General features: G+C 38.8%; 1 protein-coding gene across 4 annotated transcripts in view; it reads right to left on the bottom strand.

Annotated features, from left to right (window-relative positions):
* Window positions 1-14,535, bottom strand: part of BSN (bassoon presynaptic cytomatrix protein) — a 343,114-nt gene that overhangs the window by 121,628 nt on the left and 206,951 nt on the right. The gene's annotated exons all lie outside the window — the stretch shown is intronic.

Here is a 14,535-nt window from a genome sequence, read left to right as displayed (position 1 = left end):
AAAAAAAAAAAAATGGTTCAGTTTCTAAGGTAGAGCTGCAGCACAGATAGTTGAATGCACAGTTCTGCAGACATTGTATAACATAAATTAAAATACTAATAGAATACATGATATATTAAAAATGGAAAACATATGCTGCAGTTTTACCACAGATTTTTCGCCCAAATTAGGATTCTCATTGGTTGTTGGATCTTAAATCTTATCCTCGGAGGCTTGCAAAAAAGGATCATAGTTCTCAGGCAACTGTGTGGAACTGACAAGGGAATTGAAAAATTATAGACCAAAATAGCTGACCTGGAAAAATAGCTGAGCACTGAAATGTTTCCATTTCAGCTATCCTAGCCTATGATTTGCAATTCACTTGTCAATTCTTCACACTATCCCAGTTTAGTGAGTAAATCCCTTTTACTAAGTCAAAGCAAGTTTATCTGGTGGTCATACTAAATATCAGAATAATATATCATTCTAAAGGTTCACTAACAAAGTTATTTACTGTGAATACAACATGGTTTTAAAATTTTAGACTAAATTAGCAATTGTTAAAAATTCACTTTGAATTTACTTTGCATTCCTGACAACTTAATTATGTGAACAATATGGAAAATATCAGGTACTAATCATGTTATTTATACACATTATACACATACATACATACATAATGCACATAGGATGCTATTATTTTTATATTGTTATTTTTTTGTACTTACTTTGAACACATCGTACATTTTTTTCATTTATATTAATTAATAGTATGATTGCGCTATTTATATCTTTTAGCATGTTTTCATTGTTAATTCTATTTTTTGTTGTTTTATTATTAAAAATATTTTATTGTTTTATTATGAGGGAATTGGATCCTTTTCTTTCTTTTTTCAATTTTTGTAAACTTTAAAAAAAAAAAAAAAAAACCCTCTGAACTTATAGTTTATAGTTATGTGATTTGGAACGAAAAAAACGGTGTATCCACAGTAACAGTAAGGTGAAAGTGAGCTCTTACACTTAAGTGAAGGGATCCCTTAACCTTCACAACATAGAACATGCAAACAGAAATATAAGTGGAGCTTCAATTTACCTTTTCAGACAATGGTATTGTACAATTGGATAAGATGCTATTATAATAATCTGCAAATAATAAACAATAGACAAACAAATCTTAGTGCAGATGGTTTTCACAGAAATATGTGTGAGAAAATAATAGATGGGTAACTCACAAACGTAGAGCCAATAAAACACTTGGCTCTGGTGGAAAGCGCCTCTGGATCTTTAAAGGGAGATCCCACACCTTCTTTCAATCTCCTCCTGGTCTCCTCCACTTTAAACCAAAATAATAGGAATAGAGAAGGGCTGCTCCAAGGAAGGTTTAAACAAAATTTATTTGTATAGATAAAAAATAATAGTGAATATAAAATGATACAAAGATCAATGAAATTAATATCTATGAGTCCAAAACGCGTTTCGCCAGTAACTGGCTTCCTCAGTTGGTCTGGTGTACCTTGTGTCCTCGTGCTCTTTTATATGCGGTTTGATTTCCAAATTACCGGCATCTGTTAGACCGGAAGTTCGTTGTGTGGAACGCATATGGGGTCTGTTGGAACGCACGTTCCGTCCTACGTGCGTGCGTCCATCACGTGATACGGAAGTCTTCTTTCGTGGAACGCTAAGCTTGCGTTCCACTATCAGAGATTGCTGGGATCGGCTGTTGTACTTCCCTTTTGCTTCGTGGAACGCATGGCATGCGTTCCACCATTGGATATGATAGATACTCGAAAAAAGTTCTTTGGATGCATAGTCCATTGGGTCTCAATGGACCCATATATACACAAAGGATGGGAAAAAGGGACATCATAAAATTATTAAAAAATTGTTAAAAAACATTATATTGTGAAGAATGTTTCATGTTGTTACTTTATATATGAATAAAGAATACACATAAGCATGCTGTGGACTGTGAGAACTGTTCATGATAAAAAAAAGTGTATGTATGGCATACTGTTACAATCACATAAGAGAATTCAGGTAAAAATAGGTAAAGAATCCAAACTGGTAGATTAAAGGTGTTACTATAAAAAAAAATTTCCATCTTAATTTTTAAAATATTTTTTTAAAAAAAATAAAAAAAATTTTTATAGTAACACCTTTAATCTACCAGTTTGGATTCTTTACCTATTTTTACCTGAATTCTCTTATGTGATTGTAACAGTATGCCATACATACACTTTTTTTTATCATGAACAGTTCTCACAGTCCACAGCATGCTTATGTGTATTCTTTATTCATATATAAAGTAACAACATGAAACATTCTTCACAATATAATGTTTTTTAACAATTTTTTAATAATTTTATGATGTCCCTTTTTCCCATCCTTTGTGTATATATGGGTCCATTGAGACCCAATGGACTATGCATCCAAAGAACTTTTTTCGAGTATCTATCATATCCAATGGTGGAACGCATGCCATGCGTTCCACGAAGCAAAAGGGAAGTACAACAGCCGATCCCAGCAATCTCTGATAGTGGAACGCAAGCTTAGCGTTCCACGAAAGAAGACTTCCGTATCACGTGATGGACGCACGCACGTAGGACGGAACGTGCGTTCCAACAGACCCCATATGCGTTCCACACAACGAACTTCCGGTCTAACAGATGCCGGTAATTTGGAAATCAAACCGCATATAAAAGAGCACGAGGACACAAGGTACACCAGACCAACTGAGGAAGCCAGTTACTGGCGAAACGCGTTTTGGACTCATAGATATTAATTTCATTGATCTTTGTATCATTTTATATTCACTATTATTTTTTATCTATACAAATAAATTTTGTTTAAACCTTCCTTGGAGCAGCCCTTCTCTATTCCTATTATTTTGGTTTAAAGTGGAGGAGACCAGGAGGAGATTGAAAGAAGGTGTGGGATCTCCCTTTAAAGATCCAGAGGCGCTTTCCACCAGAGCCAAGTGTTTTATTGGCTCTACGTTTGTGAGTTACCCATCTATTATTTTCTCACACATATTTCTGTGAAAACCATCTGCACTAAGATTTGTTTGTCTATTGTTTATTATTTGCAGATTATTATAATAGCATCTTATCCAATTGTACAATACCATTGTCTGAAAAGGTAAATTGAAGCTCCACTTATATTTTAGTTATGTGATTTGCATGTCGAGAGGGAATATCATTTCCTGGAGTCCAATTGAAGTAGGATCTGAGAGCCGAATCCAAAAGGAACCTCCAGTCCCAAGTTCCTCACTGTCCCTATCGACTTTGGGTGTCTGTGCTTACTATAGCTAAATATCAGACACTGCCATGTAGGTCCCAGTGCCAACTTGTTTGTTTGTTTGGGTTTTTTTTTGCTTCTAAGGCCACCTGATCAAGCCTGCCATTTAAGAGACACTATAGTCACCAGAACAACTACTGCTTATTACAGTTGTTCTGATCCTGTCCCTGCATGCTTAAAAGTCAGTGATTACATTACAGCCTAGGAACACCTCTAATAACCACTCCTCAGACGGCCAGTAGAGGTGCTTCTTGGGTCAGTGCTGCACAGTGTGCATCACTGATCTTCAGCGTCTCCATGCAGCTGAACTTTCCCCACAGAGATGCACTGATTCAATGCATCTCTATGAGTAGATTCTGATTGGCCAGGGTGGTGTTAGGCTCCACTCCCACCTTGCCTGAGATGATCAAGTCGGATGAATTCAGTCAAGGAGGCAGACCGGAGCCGTTCACTATATTTAATGGGGGGAGGGGTAAGCGGGGACCTTTAAAGTGTTCCTTTAAAGTAGCGCATTGCTGTCTTTGCATGGCATTCCAGCAACATGTGTAGCATCATGTGTATGCTGGATGGCTGTGTTTGTGTTTCAGTCAACCACACATATGCATAATGACAGGCACATCTTTTTCTACTTTCAAACCTCTCACTGATAACAAGAATGGAATTATCTACCATACTAAATAATTTACACTGAACCGACAGTTATTCAAGGGGAACTGTAATTTCCCTGGATTTTTTTTATTTTTTTTATTATGTTTTAGTTATTCCTTTACTTAGCAAATCTTTATTTATGAAGTATGAAAAATAAATTTAAATGTAGAAATCCACCTCGTTATCCTGCAATTGGAACCTGCCATTTTAACTCCTGTCAATCATTGTTAGAAGTTCTGTTTTTTGCACCTGGCAGTCACCATAGAGAATGCATATAATATATAGAGACAAATAAAAATGTAACATTGTTTCTAGTTCTCATCTTCATTTGCAATGTTTGTCCTTGCTTTGCCTTGTCTGAACTGGATAATGATGCCATTTGAAAATGTTTAATAGAAAATGTATGCAAATTTAAAAGAAAATTGGGTAAAAATACGTTAAAGGTGATTTTCAATGTTTTATACAGTGGTATAAATTCCAGAAAAGTGACAGCTCTTGTTTAGCCCCTTAAGGACACATGACATGTGTGACATGTCATGATTCCCTTTTATTCCAGAAGTTTGGTCCTTAAGGGGTTAAGTCAATAATGTTCTTTTGCTCTGGTCAGTAGCAATGAAGAAGGAAAATGATTGTACTCGGACAGGTAAATGCAAGGCATACTTTTTAGGCAATTGACAGGAATTCCACACTGTGATCCCTTGAGTCACATGATGTTCAATGATGCCAAGAATTAAATTCAACTACTAACACTGACTGTGCAGTATGCCATGAATCTTGCTGCACAGTATGTCTGCTCAGAATTGCAGGCAAGGTTTTGTATGCAGATGCAGTAAATTATGTTTTCCTTGCTGGCACAACTAAAAATCCATTATTTGTATTTTGCTACATATGTACGGTTTCTATAGACAGCTGTAATTTTTTTATATATATATTTATATATATATATAACCAGGGCAGGCATTAGGCTTGCCAAGAATGGGGTACATTGACGTTGTGGCAGGCTTATGCAATATATGATCATATTATGTAACTAAACCCCCATTATTTTTTGCCTAGGTGAGGTCTTTTTAATAAAACTATTACAATATGTGAGATTTGAAATCATTGTGTAGTGAATAAGCGAGTGTGCTGGATTGTGCATTTTTTTTATATATGTGTATATATATATTTCCTGGCCATATCCATGGCAGCACAACATTGGGTAGCTCCTCCCCATTGGACAGGAATAATAATCAAGCCGTATAAGTACCACCTCCTACCCCTCCTTCCCCAGTCTTTTTTTCCTGTCCTATCCCTAGGACATGTCGGTCTTTTCAAGACTATTAGAGATTTTCTTTTATGGCTTACCTGAGGATTAGTTCCTCTGGCCCCTGGGGAGTTCACCCTTTATCCCCTGGGAAGTCTCCAGTATACGGCCCTGCGCAAAGTTGTCCCCCTGGAGAAAACCCCTTTAGTGACCGGGAGTTTTTCCTTCATATAAATCTTGCAATGACCCCAGGGGTAGCAAGTGAAGGACCATGGAATTAAGCTGGTTTTCTGTTTGGATTTCCCCCCACCAGTAACAAGGTAATAGCTCAGTGGATTGGTACTTACCTGCAGAATTATTCTTCCGGTAAGTGGTCGGTTTCTCCTACTCTAAGGTACCTCCTGGCACCTGTAGTGTTTCTGTGCGGCGTTCTGTGGTTCCTCTGCGCTTGCACGGCGTTTGTGAGTTTCCTGTGCGCCTGCGCGGCGTTCGGGAGTCTCCTGTGCGCCTGCACGGCGTTCGTGGGTTCCGAGACGCATGCACGGCATTCGGTAGTTTCGAACTTTCGCGCGGCTTTTCATTCGGATAAGCGCGCAAACGCGATTAAGCACGAATGAGCGCATTCGTGCGCAAAAACTGTTCGTTTATTTTCTATTTTGGCCATTTGCGCATTTTTTCGATCATATGCGCATGCGAGATGAAGTCAGACACCCTTTTTAGGGCAGGCTGAATTTTCATCCTCCTGGAAAGTTTTTCTACACCATAAAGTTTACGTGACTGTTGGTTCTTCACCTTTCCAGGTTCCTTTTTCTTCTAAAACATAAAGTAAGTTTTTTCCCTATTATAATTTCTTATTTCTTATAATTTCTTCTTCTTGGTTTAACCCCTTAAGGACCAAACTTCTGGAATAAAAGGGAATCATGACATGTCACACATGTCATGTGTCCTTTAGGGGTTAAGTTTTGCTGTTCCATCTATTATTTATAGATGGATTCTCGCTCAAGATCCAGGGAATCAGATTCTTCTCACCATAATAGGTCCCAATCTAAGCAATATAGGTAAGCCATCCTTTCATACATAAAAAAAAAAAAAAAAAAGAGTGGTAATGTACTAATGAGCACGTTTGGTGTATTGCAGTGCTAAAAGTACAAAGACTTCAGGATCGTCCAAAGGGAAGTCACCCAAAAGGACGCTGTGTATATCCTGTGATAACAGAGCCATAGAAGGGAAACGTCTCTGTTCGGATTGTCTCTCAGCAGCTGCAGGTCCTTCTCATTCAACACAGGACATTATGCAACTTATTAAGCATGCAGTTGCCCAGGGCATCAGAGAGGTTGGAAAGACCCACAAGCGATAACGAAAGAACGTGAGCCCAAGCTGAAAACAGCTTCAGGAGCACTAGGGAAAGGTGCTGCAGGGACGATTCTACCTGATATGGCAAACTTAAAAAATCAACTTTATTGTGGGCACCATAGCGAATATATGATCCCAATAAAAAATATATACAAATAGAGAAAGGAAACTTAATATACCACAACCACTATGAACCAAATGGGGAAAACAGTATAGAATAGGCTGTACCTATAGAAAGATATAGAGAGCCTATACATAGAGCTAGTCGAACCTGTAGAAACCAGCCCTGCTGTATACTGCCTTTCAGTAGAGACACTCTATATGGAGAGGCTGAAAATGTATACGCTTAGGCTAGGAATCAGGTACTAAGCAGCGTAGAAATATGCTCTTTATGGCAACTGCCTATATGACAGGGATACATGAGTGTGTAGGAAAGGAGAGAACAGAGTATCTCTTTTGCACTTAGGAAATTGTGACAGAACGAACTTGATCCAAATAGACTGGGCAAATGCTGCAGAGCTTAATAAGAACGAAAGATGCAACAAAATATGCTTGGTCTAAGTAGTGGATCGCTGTAGGTCAACAATAGAGAACACTCAACCCTGTCTATAAAGGAACTAAATGTTGCTTTTAAAAGAGTCTAGTCTCCGTACTGAAAACACTCAAAACAGCTGGCGGTAATACAATCTTCCGTATAGGGAGAGAGGCTAGTGGTTGCAGTCTGTAAGGAGGAAGAGAATTCTACATCTCAGTGTGTAACATTGCTACTGACTGGTGCCAATACCTAAGGAGCCCTCCCAGCCTTGCTGTAGAGCTTGCAAGTATAACAGCTGGAAAGAAAACGCTCTCCTATGTATGGAGAGGAGCTAATGGTTAGTAGGGAGACACAAATATATCTATACTTTGGAACGTAAAAACGCTACAAGTTAGTGCAGCAACATTGCCTCCCCACTTGCTGTCTCGCTTGTAGTCAACCGCTGGAGAGACCTCTCTCACTTGTGTAGAGAGAGGAGCTAAAGTTTTCAGGCTGTAGGGCTCGCTTGTAGTCAACCGCTGGAGAGACCTCTCTCACTTGTGTAGAGAGAGGAGCTAAAGTTTTCAGGCTGTATTTTTGGCATGTGAGTATGGATGAGGGCTCCACAGAAATAATACATTAAGGTGTCATTAAACTATGATAAATGTGTTTGGAAATAAGTCTGTGTACAAATTGCGATTACTTGCTATTAGTCACGTAATATAATAGACATTCCCCTGACCACACTCAAAGCCCTGAAATCAAAGTGTCCACCTTTGCCCATTAGAAATGTTGGTAGGCATGTGATGATGATTGCAGCAACATCATATTTCCCAACATTACAATGTTCTGCTTTTGTATAGCCCAAGTGTGACTTTTCTCTGATGTTCTTAGAAGTGAAAAAGGAGATGCACTTATAGGGACACTGTCGGAACCCAGACCACTTCATCTCATTAAAGTAGTCTGAGTAAATTTAACACCCAGGGATTTTTTTATGTCTTAGGTACAAGAATGCAAAACATTTTGTTTTATTTATGAAACAAAAAAAAACGCTCAAATGCAAATTACATCAAAGTTTTAAATGGGTAACTTTACGTAACATATACAAACGTCATATTGACAGAACAAGAAATAAACCTCTCTCAAAATGCCAGCTTTTTATTGTGACCCCAGAAAGTTTGCCTACCTCTCACAAACAAAAACGATGTAAATGAGCTGCTCCATTACGGTTTAGATATGACAATGTAATTCTTCTTATATATAAAGACACCTTTGCTTGTTTGCATCCAACCACATTTATTAAGTTTCTCATCTTCAAATCTTGACCATGACAAACAACTCAGCACATGAGATTTTGACAGTTGACGGTTTTTAAAATACATACTAGCCAAATGCCTGTTTCTGAAACTCTTATCAATAAATGCAGGGTCATTGAGACTTTTGCTTGCCGCATAATTAGGAGAGAAGAAACAGCAGTAAAAGCAAAATGCTGCATCCTTAATAGGATATTTTATATCCACCTAGATTTTTCATACCAATCAGATTCAAAACTTATTTGTTTAATACAAATGTATTTAAACAGAACTCAGCATGCACTGCTAAGGACCTCTATACAATAAAGGCTTGTGTTTTAGTCTATTTGTTTGGACTATCACTGACTGGGTTATCTAATGGAATGTGTGACAGCTTAACCCCTTAAGGACCAAACTTCTGGAATCAAAGGGAATCATGACATGTCACACATGTCATGTGTCCTTAAGGGGTTAAATGACCACTTGATGAAGTGGTCTTGGTGCAATGGTCCAGTCCTTTTAACCTTGCAGTGTACTTGAAAGTCTGCTTGAAAGTCAAAGGGGTGTAACAATGTTATTTGATAAAAATAGTGGAAATTTCTATAGAAATCTGCACCTTTTCTAAAAAGAAAAACAAAAAGGAGGTCACACCATTCACACACAAAGCTTTTTAGCAAGCTAAAGTGATTTAGGAGTCTAGAGTGTCCCTTTAACTAATGCTAACTCCTGATAGACACTAGAAGCACTTCCTCATCCAGAATTGAGTTAAGTCATGGAATCAAATGTTTCTGATAGCAGAAGGGCTGCACCGGGGACTCTAGTTTAGAATTAAAACATTCAAAAATGTTTTAGTGAGGAATTGAAGGATGATGCCATGGGACTCCAGACACTATAGCCATTTTAATGAGGTGTAGCAGTGGTGTGTTCATATATGTATACATACACATACATAAATAAAACATCCAAAGGAATAGGAGCAATATGCATCAACATCTAATGAATAAAATAGCCCTGTGGGCACTGTGCAACAAGAACCTTGGTGGTACTTTAACTGCTTTCAGTTTGCCTCTGATAGACTATCAGCAATGCAGAGGGAGAAATGAGAAAAAAAAAATCTGTATGTGTATCTGTATGTGTATTAAACCAAAAAAAAAGTTTTACAAAAATGGCCAGCCCAATCCTGGCAGCATAAGGGTATGTATGGCTGGGCACACCGAGGACATGGCATATTTGTTTCAATTAATTAATTCACATATAACATTGTACCTTGATTATATTTTCCACTATTCCAAACCTGAAATTTAGAACATTGTTTCATAAAGTGTATTGTGATTGCATTACTAGAAGGACAGTGTATAACCATCAATAAAATCAAAGTTTACTTGCAGTTAAAAATCTGTATTTTTGCAACCTTGTCACTACTATGCTCCATAGGCAATCAATCATGAAGATTGCACTGGTCCTTCATTCTCCTTACTTTCAGTAGACTCTGTGATTTTCATTTTGTTACGTTACCTCCTTATGCTTTAACACAGTGGTAGTCAACCTTTTTTTACCTACCGCCCACTAATGCAACTTTTTGGTTGAAAAAATTTCCTTACCGCCCACCAGTTTTCGCGCAAATGCAGAATATTTTTTAGAAAGGAGGGTGTTTTACAAAAAATAAATGTACGTACATTTATCTTTTTATTTCTACTTAATGCAGGTTTATAAGGTTTTTAACTTTATAAAGTTTAATGAGAAAACAATAAAGTAAATTGAAATTACCTTTACTAGTGATTAATGAGATCCTTGAGGTTGATGCTGCGAGACTAAATATTTGATATCTGGTTCGATTTTCGTAAGGAACAAACGAAGGTCTCTTTCAGTGATATTCAGACGACTTCTCTGTTTGCGCATAATATGATTTCTTATATTATCTCTCTATGATTTTTCTTGTGCGTCAGCTCATCTCCTCTCCCTCCTCAATTCCCCTCCCCACCTTTTTTTCCCCTTTTTTCTATTTTTTAACCTTCCTTGTAGCAATGCCCAGTAGGAAGGCTGAGCTAGGTAGCCCACTTACTATATAGTCCACTATAACAGACAGACACACGTACAAGACACACGTACAAGACACACATACAGACACACATACAGACACACACACGACACACACACGACACACATACAGACACACACACGACACACATACATACACACACACACGACACATACATACACACACGACACATACATACACACACACACACACACGACACATACACACACACACACACACATACATACACACACACGACACATACATACACACACACGACACATACATACACACACACACAACATACACACACACGACATACATACACACACACACAACACACATACAGACACACACACACAACACACATACAGACACACATACAGACACATAGATACACAAATACAGACACATAGATACACACACACGACACATACATACACACACACACACACGACACATACATACACACACACACGACACATACATACACACACACACGACACATACATACACGACACATACAGACACACATGACACATACAGACACACACAACACATACAGACACACACGACACACACACACGACACACATACATACACACACACACACACACACACGACACATACATACACGACACATACAGACACACACAACACATACAGACACACACAACACATACAGACACACACAACACACATACATACACACACACATACATACACACATACATACATACACACACACGACACATACATACACACACGACACATACATACACACACACACACACAACACACATACAGACACAAATACAGACACAGATACACACACACACACACACACACACGACACATACACACACACAGACACACATACATACACACACATACACACACACATACACATACACAAGACACACACGACACAAGACACATACATACAGACACACACAAGACACACATACCAACAGACAGTCACACATACACACACACACACACAAGACACACATATATACAGACACACACACACACACACACAAGACATACATACAAAGACACACACACACACACACATTATATTTAAGTCACCCTCCTGTTTCCTACCTTTTAGATTCAGGAGGGTGACTTTCCCTGGGGTCCAGTGGTGGCTCAGGTGGATGGGAGTCAGAGTTCCCACTCTGACTCCCTGGTCTTCCTCCCGCGCGGCTCTCAGGGTTAGCTGGGAGGAGTGATGTGCAGTCACTTCCTCCCAGCTCTGCGATGTCATCACAGGGGGCCCGGTCGCGCTGTTAAAGCGCCCAGCGCTGACCGGGCCCCCTCACAATCCACATCCATCGGGTGGCCCTGACAGCATGGGCCACCCGATGGACCCCTCCATATGCAGCCCCGGCGGTTTGCCGCGCGGGCCGGAGCCGCAATTTGTCACGGCGGTACCCAGTCGCAGGGGTACCGCCGGCTCGCACCCACCCGCCCGTCCGCCCGGTCGTCAGGTCGTCAAAACCTGGAAATCCCTACTGCCCACCTGAAATCCTAAAACGCCCACTAGTGGGCGGTAGGGACCAGGTTGACGACCCATGCTTTAACACATCCTTTCTCCTACACTCTGCCTGCCTTGAAGCCTCCTGAGCCTCTCTGAAGTGCACATGGAAGGGAACTGACACCATTGCAATATTTGCTTTTATTAAACAACTCACTAAATAATATAAGGCCAAATTCTACCAAACATCATAATATTACATCTAATCTTACCATGTAAACAACAACTATATAATGTTAGCGCTTGCTAAACTCTTACTACGGTATCTTAGTAGTTACATACCAACAAAGACCACATGCATTAAATGTACACCAAAAGAATCCTGTGTAATCCTGTAAATACACACACATAAACATGTTTACATTGCCCTTGGGTGATGCATATGTTCATCTTCAATGATTCTCAAGGATGTTTTATAGTAAAACAGATAAACAAATTAAAATGGGAGCGAGGCGTGGGACTGGCACTGAATCCAATAAAACATAACTGATGTACATGAACCTAATTTATTGTTATAAATAAAATGCCATTTTCGCGTGTGTCAAGTGAGAAACAGCAGCACTATTTATCAGTTCAACTGCAGCAAGTATATTAATGATCATGTTTCCTGCGGCAATAATTTGTTTAGGCAAATTCAATTTTCTGCGTCTGTCATTTTCTTCAGTGCTGCATCCTTTAGAACATGAAGTTTTTGCAATGGGGAAATCATACAGGAATCAGGGATCTTTACTATTTGTAACTCATTATCAAGCAAGGGTCTGCCATAATTTGTATAGTGAAGCACTTGCAAAAGGCCTGATTTACATGCTGCAGAGGCAAATAATCATGCTGCAGAGGCAAATAATCAATTACTCCTATCCAGGCCTCCCAACCAAGCTGCTTTTGGAAGGACAGTCCCTATTTTTAGGCTCCTGTCCCACTGAGACAATTTTGTTCCCTGGTGTCTTATGTCCGAGGCCATCACGGGTGGATAATGAGCTTGTGCTGTGCTATGGACATTGGGACCATGCAGACAGTGCTTCAACAGCACTCTCTGCATGGTCTTATGTGTTGAAGATCAGCCAGGGAGGCTGTGGGCCCTTTCCCGCAAGTTGTCTCACTAGCGATACCACGCTCATGGCCCACTCACCAATAGGGATTCCATACCTCCCAATGTTGGGAGATATACTTTCAGCCAAGCATAGTGAAATACGGTCCAAAACACTGAGATGATCTCCAGAGATGAATAAATCAACAGTTCTGGGCTTAATCATTTTTCACTTGTAAAAGAGATGATCATGGAAAAAAGGACAAAGAGGGGTTAGGCCAAAGAGGAGGTATTCCAGTGATATGACCATTCAAACAGGACTGTCCTCATCCAAATGGAAATGTTTGGAAATTATTTGAAATTATTTTATAGAGCTTTCATTGCTCTTTATCAGGGCTTTTTTTGTACCTCTTAAGTAATCATTAAAGAAAATACCTGAAATCCTGTCGGATCCAGAAATATCTAAATTAGTTATAGATATATGGCATACATTTGTTTACACTAGATGATCTGTCTTATAATCAGTCAACTAGGAGTAGGTACTAAATGTTCAGAGAGCATTGGAATTTTGAGGTCTTTGAGCATGTGCAGTTTGGAAAGAAATGACGAGCAGGTAAAGTGTTTCATCATTGGCAGAAATATGATTGGCATAGTATACTATGGTGAGTGAAAATGGTGCAGTGTGATGATCAGGAATATAGGGGGGGGGGAGAGAGAGAGAGAGAGAGAGAGAGAGAGAGAGAGAGAGAGAGAGAGAGAGAGAGAGAGAGAGAGAGAGAGGATAAGGGAGAGAGCACTCTATTGTTAACCCGCACACCACCTGCTATGGAGGGACCACATGACGATATGGAAATAGAATGCCAAAACAGCTGACAAGTTATATATTTATGTTGTACTGCACATCACTCACAATGGGCCCTGTATTACACAAATAAAATTACAATAATTTAGTACAAAATACTCCTTTGTTAATCTCTCTTTGAGTCGTATTCTTCAATGACTTTGGTTTTGTTTTTTCTTATAGTATGAGAGAGAGAGAGAGAGAGAGAGAGAGAGAGAGAAATAATTTATATTTCTGTTTAGCCCTTCCAGGTAAACAAAAAGTAGGAGTGGCTCAATTAGATATATAAATAGGAAAGTAAAAGGGTAGATTGGTTCTTATCTATTTTTATGTAAATAAATCCAATTCATTCTGACTCATAGTTTTAAGCACCAGGGAGATGGCTGTAATCCTGATTTTAAACATATGCTTATCTAAGTACCGTTCGAATAGTCCTAGAGTTCTCCCAGCATGACAGATGTTAAGTATCTAAGTTTGATCGGTTTATATTTTTTAATATAGAATTGGATCTATTAGAGTTTGTAGGACAGTGTTCCTTTCGAAACCAGTAATCAATGAAAAGTTACGGATTTAAGGATTACCCAACTGTATTTAAGGAAAACGGATGATTGTAAATCCTGACTATTATTAGTTCTGAAAAACTCATTTAAGGATTGATTCTATTAAAAAGAAAAAAAACAGAAAGCTACTGAGAGATCATTTAAACATAATTAAACAAGATTGGCAGAATGGATCAATATATAGAAATAAATACTCTAAA

The sequence above is a fragment of the Pelobates fuscus genome, chromosome 7 (genome assembly GCF_036172605.1).
Source record: "Pelobates fuscus isolate aPelFus1 chromosome 7, aPelFus1.pri, whole genome shotgun sequence".
Taxonomy (NCBI): domain Eukaryota; kingdom Metazoa; phylum Chordata; class Amphibia; order Anura; family Pelobatidae; genus Pelobates; species Pelobates fuscus.
This window is presented reverse-complemented; position numbering and strand designations above follow the sequence as displayed.